The sequence below is a fragment of the Mus caroli genome, chromosome 7, assembly GCF_900094665.2.
Source record: "Mus caroli chromosome 7, CAROLI_EIJ_v1.1, whole genome shotgun sequence".
In the NCBI taxonomy this organism is placed as follows: Eukaryota; Metazoa; Chordata; class Mammalia; order Rodentia; family Muridae; genus Mus; species Mus caroli.
In genome coordinates this window covers 39,419,662-39,432,109 of record NC_034576.1, presented here as the reverse complement: position 1 = coordinate 39,432,109, position 12,448 = coordinate 39,419,662, and positions in this window count along the sequence as shown.

The window sequence follows — 12,448 nt, the reverse complement described above, 5'->3', positions numbered from 1 at the left end:
TAGGTCTTTTCTGAGCATGTGCCGGGCTGGGAACATCCACACTGTCCCATAGACCACAGATCTGTTGACAAATTCCCAGTGCCCAAGGCCTCATTGCCTAGGCTTTGCTTCACAAATGGTTGATGAAGATGGTTCTTCTGCTTTGTCCAGATGGAAATGCATGGCTAGACAAAGAGTAGCCTCCTCCCTGTTGGCGGTACGGGACTTTTGAGCATAAGTAAACTCTGAGGACAAGTGATTACTTAGACAAGAGATTACAAGACAAGTAAACCCTCAGGACAAGAGACCATAGCTCTTAAAACAAAAGTCTTACAGATCCAGCTCTCAGCTCAGATTGGCTCTAAGCACTGGCTGCCAGCAGTCTAACATCCAGAGTTCTTAAATACCAGCAGCAGCTAGCACTAGCCAAATCCAGTGCTGACCAGCATTTCTGCTTCTTTACTAATGATATTGAAGACCTCAGCTCTTAGCATCAGTGAGCACCAAGAGCAGTAGGGTGGGGCTAGTGTTAAAGTTCTCAAACTCTGGGTATCCAGACCCTTGCCTATAATACTCACTACTGCTCTGGAACTTGACTACTGATTAGGAAACTCCAGTCTCCCAACCTTGATTCCACAATCTCTGCCTTCACTGAGCTTTCTGCTATTTCTTACCTCCTATTTACCTTGTTGGTATTTCCACTGACCCTCAACATCTGATACACTACCACTCTTGCCCATAGTTATTCTGCCATGCTTCTTCAGCTGCCTCTGCCATTGCTACAGCTGTCTACACTGTTTCTATCCCTACCTCTACTTCTGCCAGCTTCTTCAAGTTACCAACTCAGACTGCCATAAAGATCACAAATTTAATGCCAGTTGGCAGAAAGTCTTTAGAGAGGTTTAATGTTGCAACAGTTAGACAGACTTTCTTGAAATAGATATGGCAAACCCAAGAAGTATGTGAAGTGTCCTGTTAGCATACACAGAAAAAGGGTGTGGGACAGATGTCACAAGCAAATGGATGAAAACCCAGCACACACAGCTCTGCATGTAAATGAGAGGCTGCAATCTGCTCTAGTCACAAACTTTCTGCTCAGGAAGATAAAGTTCTCCTCTGGCTTGGATGAAGACAGCTGCAGGGTCATCCATTAATCACCCAAGGTTGTCTCTGTATTGGGGCACTGTTTTCCATCACTGGTCTGGTCCATACAGAATGGTCTGACTTGAGTGTGAATTCAGCCAGGCTACAGTGATTCTTGGCAGCTGGCTGGATGTTTTAAGAGTGATTGCAAAATATATGATGCACCTGAGCAGGCAAGAGGAAAACTCGATTTCTAACAAAGGGACTATCAATTGGGTATTCTGGACACTTCTAATCATTTGCCAGAAGCGTAAAAATGCATGCTTATGGGGCTGAAGGGACGGGTTAGCGGTTAAGAGGACTTCTAATTCTTGCAGAGGATCTGAGTTTAATTCCCAACACCCAGGTTAGGTGGCTCGAGATGTAAGGAGCTTGGTAAGTACCCGCACACATGTACACAAACACGCACACACCCCACAACTAAAAATAAAACTAAATCTTTAAAACAAAACAAACAAACAAATGAAAAATGTTTAGGTCTGAATTTCTTGTCAGCCAACCTATTGTTTGGTGTAAAATTTAGAAATGAGGTAGGTTGTCAGATGTGGCACAATGGAAATAGTGAGAGCTTGGTAGAATATGGCATGGGGTCATGGAAATATCTTTTCCTGACATATTGTAAGATGTGTATGGAACTGTGGTTTCACACAAGGGGATTGTAAAATTTAGTTGAAAACTTTGGTCACTATTTTGAGTTTAACATTTAGGGTACATGTGATCTGTTTTTATTATGAAACTCTATAGTGTTCTATTTCTGTGTGCAGTTTCAGAATGTTCCCACACAGCTTTTTTGTGGTGTCCTGCTCCCATTTTTCATTTTTTGAACATTCCAGATACTTTTGTAATGATTAGTTTTTTGTCAACTTGACAAAATCTAGAGTCAGGATGAAGGAACCTCAACTGAGGAATTGCCTCCATTAGACTGGCCTATGGACAAGCAAGTGTGTGGGGCATTTTCTTTTTTTAATGACTGATGCGAGTGATGTCACCCTTGGGCTTCCAGTCTTGGTTTGTATAAGAGATCCAACTGAGAAAGCCATGAAGAACAAACCAATCAGCATCATTCCCCCCATGGTCTCTGCTTCAGTTCCTGCCTTAAGTTCCTACCCTAAGAACCATCAGTAAATGACTGTGGCCTGAGACATGTAAGCCATATAAACCCTTTCTTCTCCAAGTTGCTATTAGTCAGAGTGTTTATCCCAGAAATAGAAAGAAAACTGGAACAACCTTTTACATTAATTAATCAGTTGTCCTAGCTCTTTTTGTACCTTCAATTAAATAATTTGTTCTGTGATTATAAGAATGTTTTCTAAAGGGTGTTAATGAACTATCAACACTGAATCAACAGCTCTAATAGTGTTCAATAGTGCTTGATCATAAACAACAATGATGAACAGTTCTTCATCCCTGTTCTGGGAAAGCTGGGTGTGTCTGATCTATTTCATTTCCTTCTGAAGTTCTTAAGGATGCATTTTTTCACATACCAACCCAGTTAGTCTGAAGTGTTTATTCCACATAAATGATTTTATTGAACATTACACCATTGATTTGACATCTTACTGCATTTAAATTTTTAGTCTCTCTCTCTCTCTCTCTCTCTCTCTCTCTCTCTCTCTCTCTCTCTCTCTCTCTCTCCCTCTCTCTCTCGTGTGTGTGTGTGTGTGTGTGTATGTGTGTGTAATAAACCTGTGCTTGTCTCCCCCTCTGCAGAGAACTGTATGAATGAGGATGTGTTTGGCTTATTTGCACAGCACAGCATTATTCTTTTCTGCTCTATTTTTGTGTGTGCTTCATGTGTTTATTCTATTTTCCTCTTTGGGATGAAGTTTATCCTTTCACCTTCTGACTCACTCTTTCACTAGCTCATCCAGAAACAGCCACTAGTCTTCATATTATTTAGAAGACCACAACCAGATTTTAAATAACCTATTAATGTAACTAAAGACCTTAGAAAATAGTAACTAAGTATGTGAAATTAGTGAGAGAAAACTGAAAAGTATCATCATTTCTAATTGTATGCAAAACCAAGAACAAAACAGAAAAGAAAAGAATCACTAGTGAGCGAATGAGTTCAACTTAAACCCTGGACACTGGATGGCACAGCCTACCCCCTTAGCTACACACAGGACAGACTTCCTGATAATGCAACTTTGTGAACAAACATTATCAGAAGAGACTTTTAAGTCATACTGAAATACATGGAAACATTTCTTCACTGCGTGAAATATCAGGTTCCTTCAAGAATTCAAGCCAGTAATGTCAGCTTTTCCGCTCTGTTTTCAGAAGAAGCTTAGAGCAAAGCATTTAATTTAGACAAGAATTTGTTCAAAGATTCTTTGAACATAGACTTTTATTTTTTAATAGCTAAATTATGGAGTTGATGAACTAAAATCTGGGTAATTCCCCAATAAGAAATAATAAAGTGATCACAGATATATTTGACATCTCCAGAAGCAACTATTTTACCAAATTTTTGTTTCTTGACCATCTCTACTTCAAAATATTGGCTAAGAGTCTAGAGAGATGCTCAGTGTATATATGTTCCTGAAAAGGCCAGTAAAAGGCGCCATATCCTCTGGAGCAGAGGCTATAGGTGGTAAACTATCTGATGAGAGTACAGGGAACCCAACCTAGGTTCTCTGTAATAAAAATTAAGAGTGATAAGGGCCCTTAACCACTGAGCCTCTCTCCAGCCCTGATCCAGACATTTTATTCTGTCTACTAAAAAAAACAAGTTTCATACAACTCATGAGTCAGTGTCCCTTACCTGGGACCATAGGGCCTCACAAAACCCAGGCCACTAACCAGGGAGCATGCAGGAGGTGGACCTAGATGCCCTACACATCTGTAGTAAATGTGTAGCTTAGTGTTCATGTGGTTCTGCTAACAAGTGTCTCAGTCTCTGTTGCCTGCCATTGGATCCCCTTTCCCTCTACTTGGACTGTCTGGATGGTGGGAGAAGGTGTGCCTAGACCTGCTGGGACTAGATACTTCAGGGTGGGGTGGTACCCAAAAGGGATCCCTTTCTCTGAGGAGGAAAGGGGGACAATAAGGGAAGCTATTTGTAAGGGTGGGATTGAGAAGAAAGTAGGGAGGGGAGCTGTGATCAGAATGTACAGTGAATTAAAAAATAAAAACTGGGGGAAAAAGCAAAAAAAAAATGTTATGCAAAATATTTTTATTTATATATTACTAAAGTCCCAAGTTCTGCTGGTTTTACGTTCATCAAAACCTTGAGCAAGTCTCTCAGTCGGAATGTTCTGTTGTTGTTGTTGTTTGTTGCTGTTGTTTGTTTGTTGTTGTTGTTGTTGTTGTACACATGGACTAGAGCACTGAAATATCTATTTATCTTTTATGAGCCTTATGGTGGCCAGAGGATGCCATGCCACCAGCATGGATCCTTCCTTGATAGGATGCTAACAGCACATTGGGAATTCCATGACAAGTCAGTTTCTTCCCCTGTAAAATGGGAATGATCTCAAGGCGTGCAGGGATCCACAGATGATGAGTTTAAGAACATTTCCAATTCAGCTTCTAAAGAATTCAGAGGCTATTTCTTACAACTACTGATTGCATCCCAGCTGTTTCATGGCAACTTCCTCTGAAGGGAGGGAGCAGCTCATGCCTCCGGAGGTCACCAAGTCACATATCTGGGCAGACAGAAAGATGGAAAATTCAGGATGTGTATCCTCAACCCTGTACACAGGCAGTATAAAAGGGAACAAACAGCTACTGGGTCAGGAGATTTTGACCAGCCAAAGTGCAGAAAGAAAAAAAAGTTCTTTGACTGTTGATTTGCCTGCAAGCTATTGCACAAAGTTCTAGGATTACAGTTTTCATGACATTATCCTTGTTGGGAGGGGATTTTTAATGAAGCAACTACTTTTCAATATGTTACAACATCCAGATTCAGACTAAAATGATGTCGGCTGAAACAATATCCAGTCAGGATGTAGCTATGTTCCAGTCATTGTGATTTAAAAAAAAGAAGTTTACATAATGACCCTCAAGAAACTACTACTAATACCATTGTAAGGCCATTATTGTACCTCCTTTCTTAGATTCAGCTAATATATGTCAGAACCCAGCTATCTGAATGCTCATGAACTGAGTTTTCGTTTTGAGACAGAATCTCACTGTGTAACACTGGCTGATCTGAAACTTGCTATGTAGAACAAGTAGGCTTCCACCTTGTAGAGACCCACCTGCCTCTTCCTCTGCTTCTGCCTCCTGAGTGCTGGGATTAAAGGTGTGCAAAACCATGCCTGGCAAAACCTTGTTTTTTATACTATATTGATTTTCTCAGTATGGGTTAGCAAAAGACAAAGCTATTACACACACACACACACACACACACACACACACACACACACACACTAAGGGAATATCCAGGACTGAGTATTCATAGCAAAATGGGCCTGAGAATCCCAGAGCAAAGAGAGCCAAGGAGATATGACTTTCCCAGTCTACCTTGATCACTCAGAACCTTGCTAGCACCAACAGATGCAGAGATCTGAGGATCCCTCATGCAGATGGATCAGTGACAAGTGTCTCTTCTGCCTACTATTCCTCTTTGTACATTACAAGTGTTCAATGGCTCTGGAGGGATGAATGAAGCCACTTTCTGATACAGTACTAATCCAATATTTATCTGAAACGGACTCACTTGTTCTCCTGCTTCTGACAAGAAGGGAATGAACTGACATCTCCACAGTGAGATATGCTGAACATGAAGACTTTTATTCCAACAATAAGAGAAAATTATTCTCAAATTAATTTGTACATAAGAATGAGACTCAATATAAACAAAATACTAACGTGATTTGAATTTATGGCATCTGGAAGGAACACCTGCATAATAAATTGTTCAACAACTGTGGCACAAATCCTACATTTTAAGAGTAACATGTGTTCATTAATATGCATACTATAGACTGTAATTACCAGGTATATCATGCGTAATATGACCAGGCAAATAGGGAGCAGTTGTGTCTCAGTCTCAGGCATGTTTATCCTCAAATCCTGGAGGTGCGTTTTATTTTATAGCCAGAAGCCTTTGTGATTTCAGTGACAGCTTTGGTACACACACACACACACACACACACACTCACGCACAGAGACACAGAGACAGAGAGACCAGCTGCTCTCATCTCATGCATGGAATCAGGATGATAAGGATTATTTCCTAAGAAATGCATGTGTCATCAGGAAAGAAAACTTTTAACAGGTATTAGTGATGTGGGGGATTTCAACGTGCTTAGCTGTAAAACAAGACGGATAGGATTTTTACCACCAATACCTTTCTTTCCTGACTATGCTATGTTCCTGATCATTATGAGTGACAAGGTGTCCACTGCACAGGGAAGATGGAACATAACATCTAAAGGAGAAAATGTATTATTCTTCTCTTCAAATCGTATGTGCTTCAAATCCCTTGCCTGTCTTCCAACAGAGTGATCATCTGTCCTGCCACACAGGTCCCAATTCTTCTTCCTTCGACTCCTTTTCTAATCAGCCAGACTGCGCTGTCTATTCTCCCTCTCAAGCTCTCTGACTCATGTTCCTGTTGGCTCAGTCTCTACCACTCCCGTAATATGAATGACCTCGATGAATGGCCATGTGCTGGTTGTGCTTAATGGCAGCTAGCTCTGAGGGCAGAGCAAGCTACATTGTGTCAGACTCAAGGATGTTTATTTCAAGTATATGCCAAAACTCCCTACCCTGGGGCAGGCAGGGTTGCTGCCTCTGTAGCAAGGAAGAGCAAACAGCTATGGGTGTAGAAAACATTGCACCTCTGCAAAGAGCTAGAAATTAAACTATTTCAAACAGAGGATACTGTTGTTTGCCCGTGGTATGAATAAGCCTGCAGTGGCAAAGAGAAGCCAAGAGCTTATCCACAGAGCATGACTTGCTTTACTTGGAAATCTCTGTCAGAAATTCCAGTGTGACTCTCAGTAGGGATTTCTCGATCCTCTCAATAGAAGTTGCAAACTCCTGATATAATATTACCTTTGACTGTTTTCCCCAATGGGCTATTTCAGTCATTTCTTTTGGCTGTTGTAAGTTTTCGATGTTTATCTGCTATTTGGTATTTGCTTTAAAATTTTGCTTGAACTGTGCTTAATAAACTCTCATTTGAGAAATGAAAGAACAACTATTCTAGAGCATTCTCTATAGGGGATGGCTACAATAATCTCCCAAGCTACTTCCTTTTTTGTGACCCTGGTCAGGCCTCCAAAATATCATCCCTGAAATACTCGGCTCCTCTACATGGCACATGGAGTGTGTGCAGTGTTTCCAGATGCTTACAAGCATGTAGTCTTCAAATAGCAAATAACTTCAGCCAGACTATTGTGTTTCTGGACCCCATTTGTGCCTCAGATGCACATCTGTATCCTTGACTGTCCTAATCAATAGTGCTGTCAATATTAAAGTGTGAATTGCATTAAAGGATGAGTAAAGCAAAGGTGGCCCATATACTCACAGCAAGATACTCTTGAGTTATATGAAAAATATCACTCTGTAATGTGAGGCAGCATATGCAATCTTGGGAGATATGATGTTAACTAAAATCAGTTAGGCACAGGTTTTCTTCTCACGTGGAAGCATAAGAGATAGATGTCATAAAAAAGGTATTAGGACAATATCCACCAAAATCTGGGGAAAGAAGTGAGTGGAATAGAAATCATTGTGTGTCCAGGGATGGAGTTAGATGGAGGAGATCATTTTAACATGCTTAGCATAGTGATTATCAACAGCTAATTATATATTTCAAAATATCTCATATAGGTGAGATTGAAGATTTCCAACTGTCCTAGCTTCTGTTACTGCAATAAAATACTCTGGGGAAAAAAAAACAACTCAGAAGAGAAAGGGTTTATTTTAACTCCCAATTCCAGGTTAAAGCCCATCACAGTGGGGAAATTGTGGCTGCAGGAGGAGTTTAAGACAGCTAGTCACATCACATCCACAGTCTAGACACAGCAGAGAGAAATATATGTGTGCAAGCTCATTACTCAGATTACTTCCTCTACTTGTGCAATTCAGGATGCAAGTCTAAGGAATGGTGTCATCTGTAATGTATGTAAATTTACATACACATACACCCGTAGGACAACTCCATCTAGGCAAGTTTCTTATCCTGGTTGATTCTGGATTATATCAAGTTGTCAAATAAAACTGCCACACCCATAACATGCAATGCAGTTTTTGAGATGGTAGATAAACCAACAACACTGATTTGACAATGACATTGTCTACATGTGTTGACTTGGCACACTGTTCTGTAAACACAGATATCACATATCAGTCCAGTTTTAAATACATGATGGAGCAAGAAAGCAGCTGAATACTATGTCACAGTGGTCAGTGGCCATCCCTACCTCCATATACAGTGCTTTTAACACCTGTATGCATACTACAAACCTTTACAAAAGCTAAAGAAAGAAACTCTGAAACCAGACCAGCTTCTTTTAGTAGCAAAGGAAGAACTTACCCATGTTTAACGTGTGTGAGACATTTCTGGGGGTGTGACACCAAAAGCACCCCAGATAGGGATCCAATGATAGATGAAAATACCAATGATTATCAACTATACCAAAGTTCAACCTGGCAAGCCAATGACTTTATTGGGATTCCTTCCAGAGACAGGAATGACTCAAAGGCAGCCACTTCAATGTGGAATCTCTACTTCAGCCTTGTTGGAGAAACATTAAAACTGAAATCCTGCAACTCTCTGTTCAAGGTACAGGTTTCTCCACGGATCAGAAAGTCTCTTCCACAGGAAGCTTAGCTGATCCAAGAGCATCCTCTAGGCATCTTTGTTTTCTATTATCTCCCTTGCAATTAATTGTTTTCTGCTTCTATAGTCTAGCAGAGGAACCAGGTGTATCCCAGTGTCAAAAACTTCATGGGACTTGTGGGTTATTTACTTCATGAGGCTCATGACTCTCTGCTTGGAAGGAGTGTTTCAACTTAGAAGACACTGCTACACAACACTCCACCCCTTCCTCCAGCTCTTATATTCATTCTTTTTATTCCTCTTCTGTGGTGTTACCTGAGCTTTAGAGATGGTGATTAGATATCCTCCATCTATAGGTAAGTATCGGGCCATTGTAATGCAGAAACAGTCTTGTTTTCAAGTGTTCACCAGTGTCTATGAATCTCTTCCATAAACTACCCATCTATTTTGCAGATGGGATTAGCAATATTTCATCTGTACAATTAAACCTTTACAGTGAGTGGGCAGGATAACAAACCAAGATTCCAAGATGGGATTAGCATTATTTCATGTGTATAATTAAACCTTTACATTGAGTTGGCAGGATAACAAACCAAGATTCCAAAGGCTACTGTTTCATGACAAATAGTGGGAAAGCACAAGGGAATCCTGGCAGTCAGGAGCCAAGGAATACCACAAAGTCACACCATACAACAAACCTTACACATGAGATTTATTGGAGAGAACAAAATAGCAGCTGCCTCTGATCAGGTTCAGTGACATCAGTGTGCTAGGTGGAGAGGAGAGTCTATAGGGTCTTTGAAGCATGTGCAAGAATCCTTCCTGGTAGGTCAATGGGCACCGTAGGTACCATTTAGTCCCCTAGGCCAGGAAGTTTCCTTTTGAACTAACATGCCAGCCTATTTTAGAGGATAAGGAGAGACATGTTCTTTCCTAGAACTACTTCCTGATGAAATTAGGACACAGTTAATAGGGCTGATAAAGGCTGCAATGCTAGTCAAAGGCCAGGACTGGGGGGTGCGGGGTCAGGAAATGGGGCATTCATCAGAAGCAACTGGTGTGCTGACCAAGCTAAAGAGACAGGAAACACGCACATGGGCTGGAGTGGTTTATGTTGTAATAAATATTTAATCTCAGTCAGGGGTGTCTACCCTACCTTTGATCATTCAGTTCCCAGGTAAAAGACATATAACTTTTATATTTATGGCCTTTAATGTGCTAGATCTGAGCAGGTGTCTATTCTCTAAGCTATTAGAATCTACTTTTCCATCAATAACCCTGAGTTATAACTTGCCATGTTCCATCTGGACCAACTGGTTAGCCCTCATGGTCATGTTTTCAAGATTCTGTCCCCATGGCGGCTTCTCCTCTCTCTTCCTCAGGGCCTCTCCTCTAACCCCCAGCCTGGGAACTCAGACTGCCTACACTTCTGCCCAGCTATAGACTTTCAGCATCTTCATTCAACAAAAAGCTTTGGATTAAGGAGCAAGGTCACATAGCATTACTTTGTGTACATGCATACTCTCTCATCTCTAGGGGAAACCAGGCATTGGGGACAATATTTAGCATTACAATACATACCAAAAGACCAAACCTCAACAGGTTTATATCAGCTTTCAGTACGTCTAGAGCTCCCAGCCATTTGGAGCTGTTTGTAATCCATAGGCAATTGCTGGATAGTGTCTGTCAGCAAATGGACATCTGCTGAAACAGATACAGACTAGGAGCAGACATTAAAGTTTAGAAACTTAAAAGAAAAGCATGCATTTGGAACTTTCAGGCTCATAGTCCTGGTATTTTGGGGAAGGGAGAAATCCCAAAACCAGGGGAAAGAGAGATTACACCCTCAGGAATAGGTAATTGAAGAAGCCTAGGCTGTACTTTTCTGAAGTCTGTTTGACCTGAGAGATGGATCCACGTCTTATGACTCCCTTGATTTCCTGAAGTTTACATATTTTTTTTTGTTTACAAGCAAAGATAAAATTTTCCTATGTTAGCATTACCATTGTTCATAATCTCTATTGGAATACACATTGTAGAAAAAAAAAAGCTAATACTTGTCATATTGTCAAGTCATAGCAGAACTTTTGGATTTAATAGTATGAATATTTTTTCTCTGTCTAGAAAGCTGGATATATAGGTTTGACAGAGATATCTTTAGCACTATAAGAAGCACATTTTAAGTCTATTATTAGAAAGCAACCAAAGGAAATTTAAATTCTTGGGCTTGTGACTGATAATAGTAATTAGTGCCTTATCAGCTTATCAGAACTTCATCGGACAATATTAAAACTCTGAACCTCCAAAATAGAGAGGGGAAGAAATCTGAAACAGTTTTCACTACCTTAGGTTACTTTCTTATATCATTACAAATTACATTTATATACCTTACAGCACTAGCTTTCACATCTTCAGAAACTTTCTTGGACCCTCAGACCTTCAGCTCCACATGCTCAGACAGTTGTAACACTTTCTTAGATGCTAAAACCTAAGCTTTCATGTTTTTCCATCGAACCATTTTCTAGAGACACAAGTGGTTATCACTGGGAACAGTCCTTTCAAAGCAAGTTCCTTTAAATCTTTTTGTCTTCTTTTGCTCTCCTTTCTCTGTCACAGTCAGGTGGCCTGCCTGAAAAGGTTGGAGATTTTGAAGGAAATATTTAAACAAATACGTGTGGGTCTAGAGGAGGGAGGACTAAAATTCAACTCCAGAGTAAACTTCCCAACAAAGTAGAACAACATAAAACAAATTTAATATTTTTCACACTCAAAAGGCACTTGAATCCCTGACAAACTGAACCCAGTGACCAGAAAATTCAGAGATAAAATTCTGAGTCCTAGCCATCAAAGTAGCCAATGCAAGGGGCATTAGTGGTGGTAGTAAGTAGCTGGCAGTGGCAGTAAAATCAGAAATAAAAACAATAGACACAGGATACTGAGAGCTCACACACTTATGGAGGCAAGTCAAAAACAAAACATGCATTGCCACCAAAATTCATTCATTCACCTCAACCTGACCCATTTCTATCTCAGCCTCCATGTTTGCCACCAGATACAGAGCCATCCACACCCACAGAACTTTCTCAACGATGAGAACCAGCTGGGTGAGTGACCTTTCGTATCCCCACCCCCGGCATGGGAGTAAAAGGAAGTATAATTGGATGACAAGAGGCTTATAGTAGGGTTTTGAGAGTCTCACACTCATCGAAGCACATGGGAGGCTGGAAAGGGAAAAGATAGGTCAGGTTGTGCGATTTTGAAAAGGAGGAGAGGAATGGGTAGAAATCCTGGGGACAAGAATATGGGGAAATGAAAGAAAAAAGGGTTCCCACTTTAGCTAGGAAGTTCTTCCCACGCAAGGGGGACAGGATAGGTTGGTATCACTCGGAAGGAGTGGGTAAGGGGGACATCCCAAAGGACACAACTAAGGAGTAGGGTTTGGTGAAGTTGGTAATGCTGTGCTGCTATCAACAATGGGGGAAATAAGCCAGGCGTGGTGGCTCACACCTTTCATCCCAGCACTCAGGAGGCAGAGGCACGCAGATTTCTGAGTTTGAGGCCAGCCTGGTCTACAAAGCGAGTTCC